At 42.4% G+C, this 24537-nt stretch overlaps 2 long non-coding RNA genes across 2 annotated transcripts; one reads left to right on the plus strand and one right to left on the minus strand.

Moving 5' to 3' along the window:
* Positions 1–1694: 1694 nt before the first annotated feature.
* Positions 1695–10983, minus strand: LOC308573920. Its single transcript, XR_014002232.1, has 3 exons — positions 10822–10983; positions 6895–6998; positions 1695–1871 (listed from the first exon to the last, which is right to left on the minus strand). It is a non-coding gene; the product is annotated as an uncharacterized lncRNA (long non-coding RNA).
* On the plus strand, positions 9100–24038 carry LOC308573907. The gene is made up of 2 exons (XR_014002216.1): positions 9100–9322; positions 22204–24038. It is a non-coding gene; the product is annotated as an uncharacterized lncRNA (long non-coding RNA).
* The last annotated feature ends 499 nt before the right edge of the window (positions 24039–24537 follow it).

A 24537-nucleotide genomic window follows, 5' to 3' on the forward strand; every position in this document is an offset into this window, starting at 1 on the left:
TGAAAGGCAGTGCATGGACATCTGCAATGGTCATTGTAATGCATCCCTTACTATTATTAATATATAATTCTAAGATTCCTTTTATAATCTTAGAAGGTTGTATAATCTTTGAAAGGGGTGTGGCTGTAAGGTGTGTGGGTGTGGCTATCAGAAAGGAACCAGGTACTTCTGAACCCAGCACTACACTACTGCCAACATCCCTTCGGTTTAGGACATGCCGGTTCCCTGTTGTCACCTCCTTTCACCAGGCCTACAGATTAGTCGCCATAAAGAAGGCTGATCGCCAAAGAATTGATGCTTTTGAATTGCGGTGCTGGAGGAGACTCTTGAGAGTCCCATGGACTGCAAGAAGATCAAACCTATCCATTCTTAAGGAAATCAGCCCTGAGTGCTCACTGGAAGGACAGATCCTGAAGCTGAGGCTCCAATACTTTGGCCACCTCATGAGAAGAGAAGACTCCCTGGAAAAGACCCTGATGTTCGGAAAGATTGATGGCACAAGGAGAAGGGGATGACAGAGGACGAGATGGTTGGACAGTGTTCTCGAAGCTACCAGCATGAGTTTGACCAAACTGCGGGAGGCAGTGGAAGACAGAAGTCCCTGGCCCATGGGGTCAGAAGTGCCCTGGTCCATGGGGTCACGAAGAGTCGGACACGACTAAACGACTAAACAACAACAACAAACAGATTAGTCCTAATGATGCTGGCAGCCATAGCCTCTTCTGCGGCTCTCACACCACAAGCTGTTTTGATCACAACACTTCGGCAACAATTAGAGCTTCTCTTGCAGCACTCACTGCATCTCCAGCAGGCTCTTGCTGTTCCAGACATGTCCAGCTGCTCTTGTGAGTTTTTAGGAGGGCTTCCCCCACCCCCAGAAAATAGGTCAGGAGAGACAAAGTACAATGGCAACTGAATCCATATGGAGAAGAGATGACACCTCTTCAAGGATCCTTGAGCATATCGAGGTGTCAGTTTCTGAAGTCTTCCCTCAACCCTTGCCCTTCCCAATGGCCATAACTCAGGAGAGGGTCAGTGGCAGAATCCATGCTTTGCAAGCAGAAGGTCCCAGGTTCAATTCTCAGCATCTCCAGGTAGGGCAAGGAGAGACCCCCGGAGAGCTGCTGCCAGTCAATGTACTGTTGACAACACTGAGCTACATGGACCTGTGGTCTGACTAAGTATACAGGTAGCTTCCTGTATTCCAGTAAAGCTGGATCTGGAATGAGTAGGGCCCAAGCCTATTGCATCCTTAAACAATATGGAAATACAGTGGGTTGGATCCCCTGTTGTTCCCCTCCCTTCTTGTTGGTGGTCACACTGGGGTGGGGAAGGCACTTTGTCACTTATTTTCCAAAGGGCAGTTAAGGTTCTCCAACCGTTTAGGTGAAGCCCCCAAAATAGCCTAAGAAAATGGCCTAGACCATGAAAGAACCCAAATGGTAAATAGGATGGATGAATCTGGCAGTTTCGTTTTTTCTAAGTTTCTCCCTTTTTCCTATCTTAAATTCAGTTGGCCATATTTTGACATCAGTTTGCATTTTGTTAAAAATGAAACCTGCTAGTTTCACTAATACATGCATTTTTACCCAGACTTTTTCCTAATATACATACTTCAGAAAAGAAAAGAAAAGAAAAATGGTTGCGGAACTGCATTGCAAATTCTAGAGAAGTGCAAATTTCAAAGGATAACATTTTAATTCACTTTTTTGTGAGGGGAGTGTGAATTAAATAAGTCTGCAGTAATATGTGAACTGCACAAAATATCTCCCCTATCCCTTATGGTGGTGATCAGCTTCGGTAGTTAAGGCTCTTAACGGTTATGGGCCTTGCAGTTCCTTGACTCCACTGATTTCTGGTGCTGCTTTTGGCTGCAAGGGAAAAAATATATAAGCCCATTGAGGACTCTGGTTAGAAGAAGATCAACTGAGAATGTAAATGATATAAGTTGAAGATCATCTGTTCAGTGTCTAGTGGCAATTGTCTGTGTCATAAAACAACAGCAATGGTGTTCTCTTTTTATCCTGCAAATTCAGGCAAGCTTAAGTAGAGCTGTTTATATCTATCTTGGGACAGCCACCAGTGAGAAAATATCACACTGGCTAGCTGATATCTCAGCTATTCTGCTTTATTCTACCCTTTTTTCTTATGAGCCTTCCCTGCTTTCTCAATCTCACACCCCAACAAAAAAAAATATTCAGTTGCATTAAGTGACTTTAAGAATTTATTACTTTTCAGTGAAATGGGCAGGGTGAAAGGAAGGGACATTCATCAGGCATGTTAACAATTTAATTAAAGGGATGTTAAATACAATCTCAATACAGAGAGCTAAGTACATTGTGTCCATGTATCTCCCCCCTCCTTCCCCCCACCTATATTTTACAAGCTCAATTCTTTGCCAAAATCACATTCATAAAAAAGTTAAGAGTTGGCTGTAAAAAAATGATATAAGAAGGGGGGAAATTGCTGGGGAAGGCAGCAGGATTCCAGTGGCACTGGGAGGCCATTTTACTGTCATATGGCTTACATATTTAGACATTATTCCAAGAGATAAGAACAGTGGTGCCATTCACACAGGAGAATCGAAATGAGAGCATATGTGTCGCACCCTTTAAATTCAGGTGGCTTCAAGCTGTGTCATATAATCCCAGCCTCAATTAAACTCCCCAAGGTCACCAGTACCCAACCAGGTCAGTCATAAATAAGATGGGTGATAGTCCTAGCCACAGAAAAGCCATATTTATGCTTTGCCCACAATTCAGAGCTATTAAAGGAAGCCTTCACACACAGAGAGAAAGAGAGAGAGAGAGAGAGAGAGAGAGAGAGAGAGAGAGAGAGAGAGTGAGTGGGGGAGGAAAGGGAGAAAGGGTCTTCATTCCAGCAGTACCATGATGCTTGGCACATTTTTGGATATCGATAAAAATGCACAAACAGCCTTTCTCCTGATTGTAAAAAAATTGTACGATGGTCAGCAAGTGCGGAATGCTGAGCATGATATTATTTATATTATAAAAATAACATATACATAGGATATCAGTCAATACTCAGGGAGAACAGAAGAGTATTTTCCCAAATGAAACACCCTACTTCTGCGGAAAAAATATTAGGAGGGCATCCAAACTCTCCCGCCTGCCCCAAATGACAAATGTCCAAGAGCTGTTTATATGAGGAGTGTGCACATACCCCAAGATTCACCATGAATCTCTCTGTGTATGAATATTCCGGTCTGTTTGTGAGTCGCTCTGTGCATTCTCTGCTTCAGTTTGTGATTCAGCTCCTTGACTGCTCTAAATAAAATGATGTTCTGTGTTCTACCATGCTTTGTAATGGGAAATATAACACCAGCTATAACTTTTCCCCTGGTTCGGTCCCCGGCATCTCCAGGTGGGGTTGCGAGAGAACCCTGCCTGAAATTCAGGAGAGCCACTGCCAGTCAGCCTAGGCCATGGGTAGGCAAACTAAGGCCCGGGGCCCAGATCCGGCCCAATCGCCTTCTAAATCCGGCCCATGGACGGTCTGGGAATCAGTGTGTTTTTACATGAGTAGAATGTGTCTTTTTATTTAAAATGCATCTCTGGATTTTTTGTGGGGCATAGGAATTTGTTCATTCCCCCCCCCTCCAAATATAGTCTGGCCCCACACAAGGTCTGAGGGACAGTAGGCCAGCTCCCTGCTGAAAACGTTTGCTGACCCCTGACCTAGGCAATACAGTGGTACCTCGGGTTAAGTACTTAATTCGTTCCGGAGGTCCATTCTAAACCTGAAACTGTTCTTAACCTGAAGCACCACTTTAGGTAATGGGGCCTCCTGCTGCCGCCGCGCCGCAGGAGCACAATTTCTGTTCTCATCCTGAAGCAAAGTTCTTAACCCGAGGTACTATTTCTGGGTTAGCGGAGTCTGTAACCTGAAGTGTATGTAACCTGAAGTGTATGTAACCCGAGGTACCACTGTACTGAGCTAGATTGGCCAATGGTCTAACTCAGTATAAGGCAGCTTCCTATGTTCCTGATGTGGTGAGACAAAACCTACTCTGCCCCATTTCCCATCATGGTTTAGAGGTTCTAAAATATCATGATGGGTGGGGTTCAATGAAGTCAATTTCCCTGCCTGATTATCACATATTTATTAAACACCGTGGGATTAAATATTTTCTGGCATGTTGATTTCTAAATGTTGACTCTGTTCAGTAGTTTCCATGAAATTCATTCATGTCTGTCCAATCTTGAATCTTAGTCATCTTCTCTTCAATATGGTATAGTTCTTTCAAAGCTATGGTATAATTATGACACAAATCCACCTCTATGAAGGCTTTGAGATGGCTTCTGACTGGGAATCTGAAGCTTATTCTGAATGTACTAAATGATCTACCAAATGTAAGGAAGTTTTTTAAAAAATTACTTCTCAATGAAGCACCCTTGGTGGCCAGATTAATTGGAGAGCCAACTTATCTCCCTCTTTGAGATCTTAGTTTTTACGGGACGGTAACTATCTTAGTTGGTAAGATTAGTCCTGCCTCATTGCCTTTTCTGCACAAATGGTTGGAGTCAAATTCCATGCTGCGCAAAGTGAATTGCAAGGATAGACTGCCAACCTAAGCACATTTTACCAGAAAAGTCCATTGAAAGGAGAGGGACCGACTTTTGAATAAATGTGCTTATTGTCGGGCTGACAGGCTTCTCGTTTTTGTGTAATGCCTCTTTTGAGAAGGATGATGCTTTTCCTTGATGGAACTAATGGAGAAGATTAAGGCTCATTCGAAAAAGTGATTCATAATGTGTGCAAATAAACAGGAGCTGTGTGCAAATGGCCCGATCAAAACTCTCCATCCTATTTGAAGGCAGAGAAATGGTGAGCAGGGAGAGCATTTCATCAAATTTCTCCAGGGACAGGATAAATTCTCAAGAAGTTTCTCCAATAGTTTCCTCAACTGTGGCTAGAGCACAGTTCCTACCCCCTGCCAGGTTTTCTTTTTTTGCTACTAATGCCTGACAACAATTGTGCATCATCTGCAATCTCTAAGACTTAGCTTTTTTTGGAGGACACCATGCAAATATGTGGCAGGGGGGAGATGGGGGCCATTACAAAAATAGTGTGATACATTCTGAGAAAACTCTGCAATGTGGCCTATCCTTTGGAATGGGGTGAGTAAATGAGAGATCTCGAAAGGTTTCTCAGATATTTTTTTTAATCCCCCCCCCTTTATTTAGGGGAGGCTGAGCTCTAAAACAAGCATACTTTGTGTATATGTAGTTATACATAGAAATAAATACAAGAGAAAATGGTATATAAGGATCATAAGTGTGGCTGGTGACCATGGGCAGATCCACCCCATACACTGAAAGCCCATCTGACACATATTTAAAGCACATGACTTCTCCAAAGAATTCTGGGAACTGTAGTCCCCCCCCCATAGAATAGCAATTCACAGTACCTTTAGCAATCTACAGTTCCTAGGATTCTTTAGAGACAGTAATATGCTTTAAATGTGCTTTGGATGGGCCTTAAATGGATGGTGTGGATCTGCCCCGAATATTTGGCTTCACATCTTAGCTCAGCATCAGGACAACACCTCCCAAATTCAGTTCCTCATCTGTAAAATGTGTATTATAAGTTGTTCTAAGGCAAGTGAATGGAAGCATTTTCATCAATGAGAAACGTGCATCACATGTATATTACTCACTTGAGTAGAGGAAATGGTGATTCCTCTTTTGATTATTGCTAGAGCAAACAAGGAAGCAAGATCCTAAAGAAGCATGACAAAGACCTACAGGAATGGACAAGCCCCGTGCCTAAACAGAAATGCCCTCAACAGGAAATCTGCACTATTGTGGCAATGAATCCTCAGATTGGCTGATCTGGTGGGGTGGCATAAGAGTTCACAAGCTTTCCAGCTCCACAGGAAAGACAGTAAGTTTTCTGGAATGTTTACGGTCCAGGATTATCATAGGAAGGAAAACTTGTTGGTTTGGATGGGATTTAACAAAATCACACAGGCCACAGGAACAGGAGTAGATTTGTGGAGCAGGCCAAGGACAGGAAAAGTACTCAGAAAGTAGGGGATCTGAGGGACAGAGAGTCCAGAAAATTGGGTGCAGAAGGAAGGGTACCGTATAGACAATGAATTGACATGCAAAAGGGATATATAAGAAATTTGAGGGGAAAGGCAGAGATGACAGAGGTCTGAGGCAAGAGAGGGCTCTGAAGAAACCGTACAGTACCTTTAGGGATGGAGGCAGGAGAGAAATGTGTGAGCAAAGAACTGGGGTTTGATTTCAACTCTCAAACGCCAGTTCTTTGCTCATTGACTTCAATAACCTCTTGAATGAAGTATATCTGTTGCCTGTTTGCAGGCCCCCAGGAGCAATGTGTAGAAGCAGCCATACCCACCTGAAGGGGATCCACTTATATCTGCTAGACCTACCCAGAGTAAACCCATTGAAATTAATGAGCACAATGAATTGAAGTGTATTGATTTAAGTGGGTCTACTCTGAGTATAACTTATTTGATGCACACCCTTGAAAGAGTTAATTAATGGAAGAGGCCATTATTATTGTGAAAATGTTACTTTTGCAAGCACCTCTGTTCCCTGTAGTCATTGCTGTACACTGTGGCAATGGACGGCTTTGAATTCCAGCAGTGGAATCTAACTGTCCATCTGCATCAGTGTGCATGGGAAATCTCAACAAATGTTTTTCTGAGCATTTTATGTGTTTCTAATCCCCGAGCTAGCTTGCCATCCATAATACACTGTGGGGTAATAGCATGGGCTTGAGGATCGAATGTCCTGCGTGAGGGATTAGACTCACAAAAAGGCTGTGGCAACAATGGAAGGACTTCCGCTTAGACTTTAGCCAAACATCACATTTCTAAAGAAGGGGAGGTGGGAAGCTTACCAAATATCTCTCTCCTTTAGTTCTGTTTCCAAAGCATCTTCCTCTTCCCCTTCACGTATCTAGCTTTGAAATCTGTGCACCACAGCGACCCCTTCTGGCAGGCCCTAAGAAAAACAGCTGTCAGCTGGCCAATGCCAAGAGGGTTTTCTAGGCTGCACTTAGAACTCAAGCTCAGTAGAAGAATTAGCATCCATTCTTTTTTCTGTTTGGAAGAAAAGTGATGTGTTTCTCTGCATTGCTTGGTACGGGCAAACTTTCCCAGAATAAATGGAAAGTGTGTGTGTGTGTGTGTGTGTGTGTGTCAGAGAGAGAGAACATGGCCTGATCTCTACAAAGTATTTAATCTCAAGTCAAAGCAGTCCACCCCTACATCTGGGGGAGCCCTGCTCTTCATTTTTTTTTTACAAGCTTTGTGATAAGACAGATATGTCTGACATGCTTAAGACACCAATTAAGGGATACTGCCCAAGTGCATTTCCCCCCAAGTACAAGCAAGATAAGTTACAACATCCAGAGTTATTCATTAACTGGGAAAGAAAAGGGGAAAGCTAGAGGGAGGAGAGTATACACTTCAACAGTTGTGCGGCATTCATGTCAACTTCAGTTTCCTCCTTCTTCTTTTCTTCAACCCTTTAATCCTTTAAGTCAGTGGAATTGGAGTGAGCAAGCATAAAATCTTTCAACCCCCCCGCCTTTCCAAGGGGATTCCCAGGCCATCCTGGCAAATTGGCTCTTGAGCAGGAGAGCTCTAGTTTCATTTCCATGAACCTTTTTTATTATTATTTTGCAAAACTATGAAGCAAAGTATATCGGGACAGTTTATAGCCAGAGACCGTGATGTGAGTTTATGGGCAGTGTCTGGGAATTGGTGCAGAACAGAGGGCATGCTGGATATTCAGCAAGTGTCTAGTCCTCATGGGTATCCTAAATTACTCTGCAGCATTCCTCTTCTGCTGGCAAAAAGTTTTCCACCAGCAGGCAGTTGTTGTGCAAGAGAATGCCTAAGCCGGTTGCTGGCCACACAATAAACTGTGCCTTCTGTAGTGCAATGGCTATCTGTTGTTTTTAAATTGTTGCAATCCGGCTCGAGACCTTATGGGCAAAGTGCCCATAAGACAACAACAATAATTTTCTTCCCCTTTTGCTTTGTTTAGCACCACTTGCTATCTCAGCCAAAACTTGGAGGAGAATTGCAACTCACATGGAGGAACTACTCCGTTCATTCCTCCCACAAATGACTATGATGGGAGTGCACCGGGGAAATAATTTATTGTGATTAAAAGTTAGACTTGTTAGTCAAAGCAAAATATCCCCTCCCCTGTTTCTCCATCACTTCCCTCTCATCTGCACCCCTCCCCTCTCAAGCTCTGGGTGTTTCCTGAGTCAATATGGTTTTCATTTCTCAAGGTGGGAAAAGGGAAAGGGTGGGAAGGTTGTGTGTAGGGATGGGAGAGATATTTGATTCAGTTCATATTTAAAAGAGAACCTGCCCAACCCACACTTTCTGAAACACTAGGAGAACAGCAAGAACAAAAGTCATCTGTTGATGTTTGCATTTCTCTGAATTTTGCAATGCCAGGTAATAATTTTCCAGCCAGGTAATAGTATTCCTATACTATGGTAAAGTGTCTATATGTATGCCTATACGATGGTAAAGTGCCCATAAAAATGCATATGTTAGTGCAAATAACACAGAAATGGGGGGATGACTTTGCAAAAATGTGCATGTTAGGTAAAATTCACACTAAAATGCAGATGAATTTACAGAGCTACTTAAAAAAATTCTGACATTGAAATATGAAGAACTGAACTTAAGGCTGGAAAAATGAGAAGTTAATAGAAACAAAAAAAAAATGACACTCACCCCTTGTTGTGTTTTTAGCTTTTTGGAAAATCAGAGGCAAAATAACTGCTTTTAAGATTCTCTGGTCTAGACACTTTGTTGATGGCATATTCTGACTTGAGAATATGGGAGTCTTCCCCTAATTATTCAGGGGACACATAGAATGATGAACTTCCCTACTGAAAAGTAGCCTGCACATCATCAGCATTGTCTTCATCTGAAGTTGCCTTTGTAGAATGTCATCTGATCATCCCACACGTAACTGGTTCTTTGCTCCACATTGGCAAACAAGTGGGTAACCATTTATTAAAGCCTTGGTTAATGATTAATTAGTTGTTCATATACTATTGATGAGTGGAACCTATCTGCTGTCACCTGGACCTGGGTAGCGTGCAAAGTTGCTATGCAAAGAGGGCTTTCTATAATGCTTCCTCACTCCCCCTGGCTTGCTGGTCTGGATTCAATGCTTTCATGACAGGCAGGAGCAAGAAAACCAATGTTGCTCTGGCAAGTTTGTTGGAGAAGACAAAATGAGAAGATTGTGTTTAGAGTTACACTGAATTGGATTTGGAGAGTCCTGCTCAGGTGAGACCTCTGATGAATAGAATTGTGATAAGACCAGCAAAAAAGGTAAATTAATTAAAATTAAAAATCCTGTGATTTTTTTTAATGAGGGGTGGTATATAGATTATACAGCCATAGCTATGTTTAGGAAACCCTCCTGGTAGTTCCACCACCCTCAAAAGTTTGGGGTATAATGGCCTGGGAGAGGACATTCCTTCCCCACAGAGCTGTGTCTGGCATCTTATTTAAGTAGTTTTTACTTTAACGTTGTATTTTTACATTGCTGTTATCCACCCTGGGACCTTTCAAGGAATGGGAGGTAAGAAATCATCATCATCATCATCATCATAGTCTAACAATCCACCTATTTATCCATTCATCTTATGAAAGCAACAGTTGCTGTTATTACTTCTAGGTTTCCAGGGCTTATGGCTGGAAGACAACAATCACTTTTTCCACTCATAGGTCAAAACTTGGAATTCTCTTGTACTAGAGCTGGCCTTGAATTTTGCCTAAAGGAAAACGTTCAAGGCAAAGTAGATGTTGACTAGTGATGGAGACATCGGGCGAGTTCAGGATGTGAACTTTTCCAGTTCACAATTCTTCACCCCAGCTTGAGGCAAGCTCAGACTTTGCAGTTTCCCCCCACGCCTAAAGGTGTATTTTACTGAAAAGCAAAATCAGGAGCCTCCTCCTTCACCTCATGTACTTTGGCTCTCAGGCAAGTTATCTGAAGAGTTCTGAAGGAATTTTGGGGCTAATGGGAGATGCAGTCTAAGACAGTTGGAGGGCACCAGTTCTAGAGTTGCAGAAGATGGTGGAGGACAAGGAGATGACCCATTCAGAAGAGGTACACTATATTAGTAATGATATGGAGGATAATAATAATCCATAGGAACACGGAAAGCTGCCTAAGAGCCAGATCATTGATCCATATATGTTCAGTATTGTTGACACTCACTAACAGCTATTCTTCAGAGTTTCAGTCAGATGTCTACCTGGGGAATGAACCTGAGACCTTCTGCATGTAAAGCAGATGTTCTACCACTGAGCCTTCCCTGAAATTTGCACACCACATTTGCAGGCAAAGTGCCCATTTGCTGTAGTGGAGTAGCCCCTACCATGGCTGAGGATTTGGTGAATTGTGTGGAAGAAATATATATATATATATATATATATATATATATATATATATATATATATATATGCAGGTTTTGGTGTCTTCGGGTGTCTTCCCGTGTAAGAGTTGGGGTGTCTAGGCGACGTTTCGACGAGGTCGCCTAGACACCCCAACTCTTACACGGGAAGACACCCGAAGACACCAAACCTGCATTCCTGTACCCGTGAAAATCTACGAAAGCAAATATATATATATATACACACACACACACACACACACACACACACACACACACTGTACAAACATACATACATACAGTACATGTAACAAAAAATTCTACCTGTCTATCGATCTACACATAAATAAATACATGTATAAAAGAAAACAATCTTTAGTTTACCTTTCCATCTTCCCAGGGATAGGAAACTTCATGGCAGGATGAAGAAAATGAGTTTATTAAGTTGACTCTAGCAAACGACTCAGGGATCTGGATGAAGCTCCTTGAGCTATGTCAACATTTTGTTGAAAGATATCAGAGATTATTTGATGTTTACTTTTTTAAGTACGGGTATTTGTAAGTATTTTTTTAGAGAAAAAAATGCCAAGGAGCATTTTATTACATTTTAAAATGTAATTCCTGATCCCAAGGTGCTGTCTATATAAATCTCAACAAACCTACAAAATCGCTATCTATATTAGATCAGCAAATCCTCTCAGGCCCAGCGCTGGGCAGTGTGTTAAGAATAAGAGGCAGAAGTGAAATTCCTTGGTAATAAAACTTCTGAGCCCTGACAAGTGTATGGGAATGCCATTTCGTGCAATGATGCCTGGACTTTCATATCACACCATCCTTTATTCTATCTGTTCTGTTCTTCTTCCCCTTAACCTCGGTTTCTTAACTGCACAGCTCACCAGGATCTCAGGGAAAGGAAATATACTTAATTCAAGGTTCTGGTTTTATCCTATAAAGCGTACAGGGGGGATCTCAAACCCAGCAGCTGAATGTGGCCCTGAAAGACTCTTTATATGGCTCTCAGAACTACTCACCCTATTTTTGCCTGTCCTTGGTGTGTGTCCTTGAACTCTTGCTTGATAGTGGCTCTTGCTTGTCTGGTTGGCAGATAGAGAGGTGCCTGTGTGTGTGTGTGTGTGTGTGTGTGTGTGTGTGTGTGTAGAAACTAGCCTACAATGCAACAGTAAAATTGCCCTGCCCACTTTCTCTTCTGGCCCCACCCACCATTGCCATGTGGCCCTCAGATTGAAAAAGTGACACAGCAAACAATGCTGCTGCTCCGTCCCCTTTCTGCACATGCGTGCTTCTGTTCCTCTACCATTCCCCCATGAAAACTGTATACTGTACCTGGTATACTACCCAAATTTCATGACTTTACTTGGGTGATTTCCTGGGGTTCCAAACAGATCCCCCTCCCCGAAACAATTAACATGGAAATAAGTGCCAAAGTTCCACTAGAATTTTGGAAGTGGATTCTGAAAGCTCAAATATAATGTGTAAATTAAAAGTTTGGGAAAGATCAGAGAAATGGAATAAATCTGCTGTGTGAATGCAGCCTTGTTGACCTCTCCCAATTGGAAAGAGAGTATATGCATAGCCAAAGGGAAGATTCTGTTTTCCCTACCTTTAAATCTTCTTGAACTTTTTGAGCAAAAGAAGAAATGATGGTGCTGGTAGGGCTATGCTCCCCTTATTGGACTTGAGGCCACAGCAAATGGTCAACCTCACCACCCTCTGTAGCCTTCTTCCAGGGAGTGGTGGAAATATTTTTGCAATGCATTGAACACGGTAATTATAAACATGCTGGAAAACGCTCTTCCTATTTTCCTGCAGCTGCCTCTGATTCAAACTGGTGACCTTAGCAAAGTAGCAACACGTGTTTATTGAAGAAGGAAAAAAAAGAAGGAAAGAAAGGGAGGGAGGGAGGGAGGGAGAGAACAGAGGGATCATCTATCGCTGGGATGAAAGACAGAGACAAAATCTCCAATCTGTAATGCAGATTTATTAACAGTCATTCACTGGTTTTCACTGAAATACTCTTCACATAACCTTGACTTTATTAAGTAGTCCTTAAGGTGCATTTTGAAGACAGATAATGAGTTTGGGGAATAGGCTTATCTACATCAAGCTAATCTTTAACAGCTTGGAAAGGAACTTGGAGGAACTTCTTCCACTTCTCGCGGAATCACAGTCATTTTTTTCTTCTTCAAAAAAAATCAAGTGTGTTTAAAAAACCCAAAAAAACTGTCATCTTTAATAGGAAGAGTTTATTGAGCACAACTCTGTTTTTATAGGTCCATACACTGGGGGAAGAGGGAAGAATTAGGAGGAAAAGATGGATGGGTATTGGATTTGTGATAGTGTTAGATATTCCAGCAAAACAGAAAAATGTGGGTAAATACAGACACATGAGCAGTAAGGCACCATACAACCCACAATGTGCAATTCCAAACACTGCAATTGGCAAAGTATATTTTGAACTCTTGGTAATATATAGTAGGATAACAATATTTTTTCCCAGCGTTATTAGCAAAGTCACCTTCTTGCATTCCAAATCAGTGAAGGAGGGCTATGAATTCCACGAATTCCACAAAATGAATTCCACGAAGGACAAATGTAAGGTTCTGTACTTAGGCAGGACTAATCAGATGAACAAATGTAGGATGGGGAACACCTGGTTTGACAGCAGTACATGTGAAAAGGATCTAGAGGTCTTAGTAGACCACAAGCTTAACATGAGTTGACACATATGCATTAAAGAAAGAACATTCATTTAAACCACCTAAGACACATGGGAGCATGTGGAATGATATTTTTTAAAACCAGCAACTGTAGAAATAATTTTTTATTTGATTATATTAGTAATGTAATTACTTGGACGTAGTTGGGGCTGTTGGGGGGGGGGCTAGGGGGATACTTTATTTGCTTGCTTGTATTTGATTATATGTTGTTCTTATATTCAACTAATAAAATATTCAAAAAACAACAACCATGAGTTGACAGTGTTATGCAGCAGCAAAAACTGAATAAGAAACTAACTAACGCAATTCCAGACTGCATCAAGAGAGGTATAATGTCCAGAACTGGACACAATTAAGAAGGATATTGACAAGCTGGAACATATGCAGAGTAGGACAGCCAAGATGATTGAAGGTCTGGAAACCAAGCCTTATGTGGAATGGTTGAAGGAGTTGGGTATGTGTATCCTGGAGAAGAGAAGACTGAGAAGTAATATGATAGCCACCTTCAAATTTCTGAAAGGCTGTCATATGGAAGATGAAGCAAGCTCATTTTGTGTTTCTCCAAAGGGGAGGACCCAAACAATGGATTCAAATTATAAAAAAGAAGATTCTGACTAAATGTTAGGAAGAATTTTCTGATGACAAGAGCTGTTTGACAGTGAGATAGACTACCTTGGAATGTAGTGGACTTTCCTTCATTGGAGGCTTTTAAGCAGAACTCGGATGGCCGTCTGTTAGGGATTATTTAGCTGTGATTTCTGATTGCGAGGGGTGGAATAAATGACCTTTGGGATCACTTCCAAATCTGCAATTCCACAGTTCTACTAGGTATTTTAGGAAGCTGTTTGTTTCTTCTATGCATCTGGAGACCTTTGAAGATGTCTTCACCCAATTTGATGTGATGCTTCCTGAGATCGGGGAGGAGGTATTGGATACCTTTGGGCACTATTTTGAATTAGGATGGCAGACTGAACCTATCAAACCTGTACCAATGTTAATCAAATTTTGTATGCTTGTTCCTGTGATGAAGGAGCAGGGTTTGGATACAATCGGATTCAAAATGGTGGACTGAATTATTCAAAACTGCATGCATTTAGACACCTCTTACAATATCACAACTATTTTTTGTGTAATGGTTCCTGAGATCAAGGAATAGGTTTTCTTCTGTGTTTGGCAACCAGTGGACACCATTTTGAATCAAGATGACAGATTGTACCTTTCTAAACTGCACTGGTCCCCCCTTCCCCGTAATTCCTGATCAGCATTGTTTACAAGGCTGCTAGTAGTTAATTTATAAGCAAAACAGAGCCTTTCCTTCATTTAAAATGGGGTGGGGGGGTGGGGAATAGCTTTTGGGGTGAGAAAAGTCTCTGCATGGAATATTAGCAGTAAAGATGGGCAAAGCTGTTAATTTCACCCCGTTTCAGTCTTGCTGGCACTCTGTCATAGATTGTTCAATCTCCTTGCACTCAGTGCTTTTCCATGTATTTTGTGCACACATACATACATACATAAATGCATATGTATTGCATACTTTTCAATGTTTTTCGATGCATTTGCCTGCAAAGTATGGCTGTTGTGTTAGTTGTTCACAGAAAGTATACATTTTGTGTGCATTTTTTGCACATGAATAGTACATTGAAAAATCCAGAGGAGTGCACAGTCTGACTGGGATTTGCATTCAGGAGTGTGAAATTTGGTTGGCCTGTCCTAGTTAGAAGGAATGAGACAGATGAATAGATCGATGGATAGATGGGCAGATCAAAACAATTCTTTTGCTAGGAAAAAAAGCCTGTGTAAAACCCAGTACATTTTTGCAAATTCCAGGCTAGTTGGCTTTTGAACAGATGTGTCATTTGAAGGCAAAGCCTCATTTGGTCTGGTGAGCTTGCCCTGGTTTTGAATCCCAGCTGCTGGTGTACAAAACCATAAATTGGCTTGGGCTTGCTTGAACGACTCCTGAACTTTTCAGGGAACCTTTTGATGAACCTGCTCTGGATTTTGGGCTGGGGGGGGGGGAGGCGTGCTCAGAAGGCAATCATGAAAGCTAACACCAGGTGAGGTTCACTCAGAGCCAAACGTTTTCATGAGCTATGGGTTGGGAAAGGAAGGAGGGGGGCATCTTTCTAATTAGAAAGCAGAGTCTAAAGCTAAGAGACATTAACAAGCCCTGGCTACTGTCTGACCAGCAGTAAATCCCAGAATTGATTTAGTTCTAAGTTTCTAAAAAGTTTAGTGCACAAGTGCATAGTAGCTTGCTCTTTTTTTGAGACAGAGAGAGAGGGCAGGACAACTTCTTAAAAGCTCAAGGGGAGCAGGGGAAAGGAAGCTCTTGTAAGCAGACCCTCAGAAATGCCATTTTGATTTAACCTTATTGTCCTAGAAAGGAAGGATTGCATCTGCAAACATACCTTTCTTTGCTGCTTTTGTCAATAGCAAAGTTGTTTTGCTAATGGTTATCTGCTAACAAGTCCTTGACCTGCTTGTAAACACTTTTTTTTTTTTTTTTGCCGGAAAACCTCAGGCCGTGGCCTCGGGGCTTTGCGTCAACAACAAGAGATAAAGTGACCACAACTTAACCTGCTCTGGCCTGGAGTGCCCTCTGCTGCCCCTTGACCAAGTGACTTTCTAATCTGTGTCCTTCTGAAAGGAATGGGGAGCTTATAAGGGTGGGCCAGAGACTGGGAAAGATGCATTAGCTAGGAGGAAATCAATTTCCTTCACAGTCTTTCCCACCCTCTTTCAGTGGGAAGCACTTAATTGAAAGTGGTGGGTGATTAAATACCCAAGAGCAGGATGGGGTGTCTATGTTTTGGGGAAAAACACTTCCCAAACACCTTGTTCTTTCATTTACTCCCTCTATATATGAGAACTGCACATGGTGGGATCCACCCAATAGTATAATTTCTGCAACCAGAATCTTCAAGATTCTGCAATCAGAACAAATACAGGGGACTTTTGGAGGAGAAGAATTGGGAGAGGAAAATGAAATGGCAATCAAGGCCAGCCCTACCATGAGGCATTGGGTTTCAAAAGCAAATTGAGAGGGGCAGAAGAACGCTTATCCACTTCCACTTGTTGCCTCCTGCCACTCTACCATTTCCATTCAACCTTTGGAGGCAAACTGACACTCATCTCTGGAATCTCAGCAACAGAGAACTGTCACTTCAAATTCCCCAAATTAAACTTCAAATTCCCCAAATTAAACAAGTAAAAGGATTCCGTAAATTCATGGAGGATGTGGCTTATCAGTGGCCACTAAACCTGATGGATATGTTCTACATCCACTGTATAATGAGCGAAAATAATGGAGGACTTCTGAGAAGTAATGGGGAGATGAAATGGTGGTCAAAGCCTTGATCAAAGGGATGGAGCGATTCCCCTATGAGGAACAGTTTGGGGTTTTGTCGTTTAAGGAAAAGGCGAGTAAGAGGAGGCATGATCATCTAAATTTATGCATGGCATGGAGAAAGTGGATCGAGAAAAGCTTTTCTCCCTCTCTCACAACACTAGATCTCATGGACGTCCAATAAAGCAGAACGTTAAAAGATTCAGGACATATAAAAATGAACTTCTTCATGTACTACATAGTCATTCTGTGGAGCACTCCTGCAGGAGGCAGTGATGGCCCCCAAATTTAAAAGGCTATAAGAAATGATTAGACATATTCATAGAGAATAAGTCTGTAAATTGCTGCCAGCCACAATGGAGGCTATGTTCTGCCTCCACAGTGTGCTTCTGAATGCCAGTTGCTGGCAACTGTAGAGCAGGGAGAATGCTCTTATGTTCAGCTCCTGCTTTGCAGCCTTCTCACTGACATCTGGTCAGCCACTGTGAGAACAGGATGCTGGACTAGATGGGTCATTGGTTTGACCCAACATGCTCTTTTTATGTTCCTTGATGAGAAGAAGCTTCCTTGCTTTGTGGTCGAGCACCTGCTCTGCATGCAGAAGGCCTAAAGATTAATCCCCAAGTAGAACTGGCAAGATTTCTGTCTGAACCCCCAGAGAACTGCTGCCATCTGGGGTTGTCAGTGCTGAGCTAGATGGGTTGACTTTGTCTAAGACAGCTTCCTCTGTTCCTACCATGGAATGAGCCCTTAGGAGCTATATCTTCCATGTATTGAATTGTGGAGTAATGGTGGCATCAGATTAAATTTTCTGTGCATTTTCTCTATCATGGTAAGGTCGGAAGCATAAGCAGAAAATGTGGAGCACCCCAGAGCTTTCTTTGCTAGCAACAAATAAGGAACATTCCACTGGGACTGTAACTGGATTCTCTAAGCATATTCAGGTATTGGAGTATATTTCACTGTTATATTCATATTGTCAATAATGGGACCTTTCTGCGGGAAATGAGGACTCTTTCTGTAAACATAATAATATTTGGAAGAGGGGGAAAAGCACAGCAAATGTTGGACCACCAAAAAAGAAAAAGAAAAAATTAAATTGCTGGAGTATTCCCTGGTCAGCAAAACTTACCCAGGGAATGCTTGGTTTCATTCAGTTTGCTGAATCAGTAGTTTTGCGCTTTTTTTTTTTTAAGCAGTGACTTTTCAGATTCATGAGAGTACGGAAGGCAATCTTCATATTTATAAGGACAAGCTGTCAACTTGTTTTCCATAATTTATAAACTCCTTAAAACAAAAAAAAGGGCTTCACTTTCCTACTGTTGGAATGATGGAAATGACCTGTAAATGCAACAGGGGAGACTTAGGGCAGGACCCAGCCAGATTTAAGGACTTCAAAGACTCTTTAATGTCACTGGAAGGGTTAAGCATGTGCTGAAATCCCTCCTGCGGAGATCAGCTTAAAAGTGCATTGCCATGACAGTATCATGCCTCTGCTTTCAATGATGATGATGAGCCTGCTTTTCTGAAACCCCTTAGAGCAGCTAACATTACAAAACACAATAATCAAAGAATTACAGTTTAAGAGTTTGAACTTAATCAAAGCATAGTGTAGCAACAACAGAGAGAGTCTTTTTGGGTTGTTGGCCTGTGAACATAAGCCCTGCTGGATCGGAACAATGGTCCGTTTCACTCAACATCTTGTTCTCACAGTGGCTGACCAGAAACCTGTGGAAAGTCCAAAAGCAAAAGCTGAGCACAACAGCACTCTGATAGAATCACTGAATTATAGAGTTGCAAGTGATCCCAAGGGTCATCTAGTCCAACCCCCTGCCATGCAGAAATCACAGGTGAAGAATTTCTGACAGATGGTCATCTAACCTCTGTTTAAAGTTCTCCAGTGAAGGAAAAACCATCACCTTCCCAGGCAGTCCACTTTATCAAAGGCCTTACTGAAATCCGGATATGTTGCATCCACAGCATCCCCCTGAGCCACGAAGCTTGTAACATTATATATATAAAAGGAAATAAATAAGATTACTGTGGCATGACTTTTTTTTGAGGAACCTGTGGTGGCTCTTAGTAATCACAGCATCCTTTTCTAAGTGATCATGCATTAGTTTAATTATGTGTTCTAGGACCTTTCCTGATATTGACCTAAACTGACCTCTTCTCCCCACTTTATGAAGCTGGGAACAACATTTGTCCACCTTCAGCCTGCAGGGACTTCACCTGTTCTCCAAGGCTTCTCAAAGATTACAGACAGCTTTCTCAAAGATTATTATCCCCCACCTGCAATCCTCAACATCCTGCCTCTGACAGAGCTGTCCTGATAGGGACGCAATCCTGATGGAAAAGGAAGCTAAAATGGCTACAGTTTGCATGTTTGTCTTTGATCAGGAATAGCAATCAGCCAAGCAAATATGGTATTCATATTCCTGTTTTTAAATCTGTGAATGAATGAGATTACATTGTTTTTACTTTGTTTTCATCTTACTTGATCCAAGTTAAATAGTGGGCAGCAAGACAAATTATGTAGTATTTGGTGGACAATGTGGAATGGAAACGGCCCTGAATGTGATTAATACAGGTATGGACAGAAACAGCTGCCTTCTTGCACCCCTAGTTCTCAGTGAGGTCCACCTGGTGTGGACACTGACATCCTTTTGGCACCAGGTTAGGATTTTCCTCTCTACCCAGGCATTTAATGGAATCTGAAAAGTCTTTAAACTTGATTGTAAGTTGATTAAAGACCTGCTCTGTGTTATGTTTGCACCACCAGAGCACACCAGGAATGCTTTCCAATATTGCAAGTGTTGAAAGAGGACTGGGAAGTCCTAGGTTCAAAACCTCATCCATTCCTGAAGCTCATTGTGTGACTTTAGGCTGAGAGATAGTGACTGGCCTATTCTGCCTCACAGACTGAGAGACAGAGCAGGGATAGAACTACCTATGCAGACTTGGGTTCCTGGGAGAATATATGGGTTGGTAGAGAATAAAAAAAAGTGGATCAAATTAGCAATATTGGTAAAACTTGCAGCTACCTGGCATAATAGAAATCTAGCCTGTTCATAATCCCCATGTGTATTTCAAGCCTTGAGTCTGAGTCACCAACATTGTAATATGTTCATAAATAAAAATAAGATTACAAGTGAATTTCTAATTTTCCCTTTCTTGGCCCCTGCTCATGCTCAGATATTCTTCACCTTAACCCTGTAAGAGTTGTTCCATGTTAACCTAGTCTCGAGGTGGGCAATTGACTTGGCCTGCATGCAGCAGTGCTTGGGGTGGGACACATAAAAGTGGGTGTGGCCAGTGGTGGGTGTGGCCAGTGCTGGCAGTGGGCTGGGTTATTAACACACACATTCAAGTCACTCATTTGAGTCCTAACTTTTCCTGCCACGGAGACAGGAACCTTGGCTGCATTGGGAATGTTATATTCAGTGGATTATGTTGAAACTTACTACAAGCTGAGTTAACATGCCCTCCAACATTTATTCGATGAAAAGAGGGACGTCCCATTCCATAATGATAATTTTACTATTTATACTCCACACATCTTACTGGGTTGCCCCAGCCACTCTGGCCAGCTTCCAGCAAATATAAAAACATAGTAAGACACTAAACATTTAAAAAACTTCCCTATACAGGATTGCCTTCAGACGGCTCGGGGGTCGGATAACTCCACACCCTCCAACATTTCTCCAATGAAAATAGGAAAGTCTTAAGGAAAAGTGGGACATTCCAGGATCAAATCAGAAGCCGGAACGGCTTCTCTAAATCAGGGATGTCCCTGAAAAATAGGGACACTTGGAGGGTCTGGAGTGAATGGTTAACAAACTTTATTTCTGAAGAGGCCTGGGAGTCTGCATAAAGTAGTCATCAACTGATCCTGCCAGGCCACATCTCTGAGTGAGCTCTCCATACCTGTTTCTTTTAAAGGGGACATTTGCCAGATATTTAATTCATAATGCATACATTACATCCCCGTCTGTTTCAATGCAATGAAAATAGCTGTTCCTGCATTGCTATGGTTATCCCCATTTTGCTTCCAAACTGGTAGGAACTCAGCGACCAAAGATCGCTATTAGAGGGGATGGTAGTTCTATTACATTTCTGTAATTTGCAACATGCAACATGCAGAAATGGGATGATTATGATGAACTGCTAAAAATACTCTACATAAATATACCAATCCATCCCCATAGTTAAAATTATCTCAAGTCTTCTATTTTTCTTTGTCTACTTTTCTTTCATTGGCACATGCTTTCCTGCCTACACACCCCAAACAAACATCCGCCATGATTAAGTCAATTCCTTGGGGATAGTAACAGAAATATAGAATGAAATGGCATTTTGAATATCACGTAAAATGTATTTTTAAACTCTCCTCAAGCACAGCAGAGAGTTAGAAATGCATGATTTTTTTTCACCTAAGGACATGTGCTAAGCAGAGACACAACTATTCAGCTAAAGTTAAAGTAATTTTAAGTAGCCTTGATTGAAAGGGTAGAGAATTAAGCACATGCTTAGCTCTCATTAAAATAAATCAGACTGAAAAGGGCTAAACCTTTGGGGTGATCATGTTCTATATCTTCCATGTTATTTTGCTTTTGGATAGCACTTCATCATTTGTAATCGTAACAATATTAGTATAAATAATGATACAGCAAGATAAATAAAGATTTGGATGATACTAATAGAATAATTAGGAATGACCATTTAAGACTCTTAAATTTTGCTCCTTAGCCCAGATTGCTGTGACTAAGGAGAATGGACCACTTTTCCTTTGCTTGTTCAGACCCAGATACCTTCCTCCCAAATAAACACACATTTGACTCAAATTTTAGTTTTGGTTTTTGGCAGAATTTAGGCCACAACTTTATTGATTACAGAAAAGTGAGTGGTTGCATAGGCTCTGGTTCGACTAGCTCCCTGCACCCTTGCAGGTAGCGCTGACCCAGGGCTCCAGCATAGGTCAGCCAAGGGTGAACACCTGAGGTAGGTGAAAAGCCCAGGAACAGACTCTGTTCACTCCCCAGATGCTCCCCTGGACTCAAGCACAGACACAACCCCCTCTCAGGGGTTGACCAAACCAAGTTGGGTCCCTGGATTCCTTTAACGGAATACCCCTCACATAGGGATGGCGAGACCGTTCTCCTGTCCCTATCACCTGAACCAGTGCCTATCCGCAACCTTACAAGTTGTGATGATGTGCTGTGTGGCAGGTGGAACCCAAATGGCAACAGCCAACCAGCCAAGTGGGGGAAATTCCTGCCATGCCCCTGTCCCAATGACAGATGACACATGATGGCATAGCAAAGTCAATCACAAAATGCCCTAAAAGTAGGAAGAGGTGGGCGGGTGTTCCAATGCACAAGCCGAAAGAGGAAGCTCTGGGTCACGTGCATAGGTATATATAGGTCCCTCGGTCCATTTAGACTGCACCCCATTGGCCAGATTAAACCCAGCAACAAGTGTTGTGGCTCTCCAATATACCCACCCACAATCAGGAGGTCAGTCTCCAGGTCTCACTGCAACAGGGAGGACACGATTTCTCCCCCCACCCCAAATCTTTAAGTACTAAGGCCATCATGCATGGGGACTTGGCAGGATATAGAGCATATTTTCACCCACACCAAACCCCTAGTTTTATCTCTCTTTGTTGAACTCCTACAGGTCCTGACTACAGAGCTGTGTGGATTTGCGGGCACAGAATGGCAAACTGGGCTCATCAGCATGCTGCACCATCTGACAGGAGAACCCACCTCCATCTGGGTGACAAAATGCACATTTCCTGGTTGGGACAGAGGGCCATGATGTGGGACAGCTTCAAGCCCTTGGTGACATCTCAGTTTGCATCTTCGGGACCTCAAGGTGTGCTTGTCATACAACACGGAGACAATGAGTTTGGCAAGAGGAAATGAATTCACCTCTGTCCAACAGCTGTTGCCGAACTGAATGCTTTGCTTTCAAAGTACCGCATAGCTGTCAACTTACAGATTTGAAAATAAGGGACTAGCAGCCAAAATAAGGGACCTGCAGCCTCACCTGCTCCAGGCACTCCAGTCTTCCTGTCCTCCTGCAGTCTGGTCAAACTCATGCTGGTAGCTTCGAGAACACTGTCCAACCAACTTTGTAACCAGAGGTTCAACTGAATAGAATCTGAATCACATGCACCACAAGGCCTATGCAGCCTCAACTTAAGATGGCTCCCCGGCCTGGCTTTGCACTGCAAAGTTTGCAGCAGCACGTGCAACAAAATGGCATCCAGCATTCAAAAACCTCCTCAGCTTGCATTAACTAGCCACACACAAGGCATGCAAGCTTCACCCCCCAGTCGTTCTTAGACTTCTTATTGGGTGAGCAACACAGCCAAGTAACACAGTTGGAGCCTCCCTCCTCCCTGGCTGGCAGGGAGGGAGGGAGAGGAGCTGCTTCCTCTGAAATTTAAGGGACATCATTTAAGGGACATCCATCAATAAGGGACAGCAGCGGGACATGGCGCTGGAATAAGGGACTGGCCCTTCAAATAAGGGACACTTGACAGCTATGAAGTACCGTCAAACGTTAATTGTCTGGTTTGAGCTCCTTGAGAGGCAACTTTGGAAGAAGGGCCACAGACAGACCCTGCCCAGGTAAATGGGCCTTGGGAAAAAGTTAACAAGGTGATCTGGTGGAATGTGCAGACACATGACAGTTGGGTGATTCAGCACCCAAAGATTACACACAAAGATGGAAGTGTGCAGGCCAGGCTGAGTACATTCATCAGTGACTAGAAACAGTCACAACTGGTGACTGTGGAACAACAGGTGGACATTAATAATGGCTTGATGGAATGCTTGCAGGTATAATGGGTCTGGGGGCAAGTTGACATGGGTCACCAATGCTAGGGGAGGAAGAGGCATTGGGTTGGGTATTTACAGGGAAACAGGTGGGGTAGGGCCCCTCCTGACCCATTCCATGGGTGATCCCCTTAAGGAATCTCAGAGGGCAGCACTTCCTATCCAGATGCCCAGCTCAGGGGCTGAAGGATCATAGCAGCCCCTACCAGTGATCAATTAGGGATCCTCAGTTGCAGCTTTTGCTATAAGGGGACCAACCCCAAAACCTGGTCCACCCCAACTGTTTGTGGGCTGCCTGTTATCCTTCTCTTGGTCCCGCCACCCTCTCAGGACACTTAGTAGTGATGCAGGAGAGAACCTTCTTGGCACCTGCTCCCAGACTTTGGAACTCCCTTCCTAGGGAAATTAGACTGGCTCCCTCCTTCTTGTCCTTCCATCGAAAATATGAAGACTTTTTTGTTCCAACAGGCTTTTGGGAACGGACTGTTTTTAAGGAAAGGGTTGGTTGGTGCTGTGATTTTTTTATTGTATTTTTCTATTAATGATTAATCATTGTTAAATTATTGCTCCCCCCCCCATATTTTTAGCTATTCCTATTTTATATGTAATCCGCCTTGAGTACCTGTCAGGGGAAAAAGTTGGGTTTTAAATAAATATATAATAATAATATCTGATGTTTCCATTCTGGGCTTTAATGCTGTGAGAATGCTGTTGTGTCCTGGGCTGATAATGGTATGCTTCTTATCATGCCTTCACCATAAAACATGACAGCATGTATGAACATCAGATATTCAAACAGTAAAATGTGTAAAGCTATTTTTCTATAATTGGTCCCAGGGCAAGGGGTTGATCTCACATATAAAAGCCTCCTGATATACTCCTGGACAGCTTTTAATTAGGGGACCGAAAAAGAAATTGAACTTTGGAAACTGTGATGAGACCGTTCCTTTAAATAAAGGGGGGGGGGGAGAAGGAGAAAGAGGACATAATCATATTGACCTTGAACTCCAAAATACCCTGAAATCAACTGATTTTTACTCCTTAAGCTCCTTAACAAGCATGGGGATTAAAGATGAGCTGTGTAGAATGCTTCATATTAGATATAAATGATAGCGGACAATAGAAAATTTATCCAAGGTTCCTGCAGCAGGCATGCGGTGCAAATTCC

Source organism: Podarcis bocagei (assembly GCF_964188305.1).
Source record: "Podarcis bocagei genome assembly, chromosome: 14".
Taxonomy (NCBI): Eukaryota; Metazoa; Chordata; class Lepidosauria; order Squamata; family Lacertidae; genus Podarcis; species Podarcis bocagei.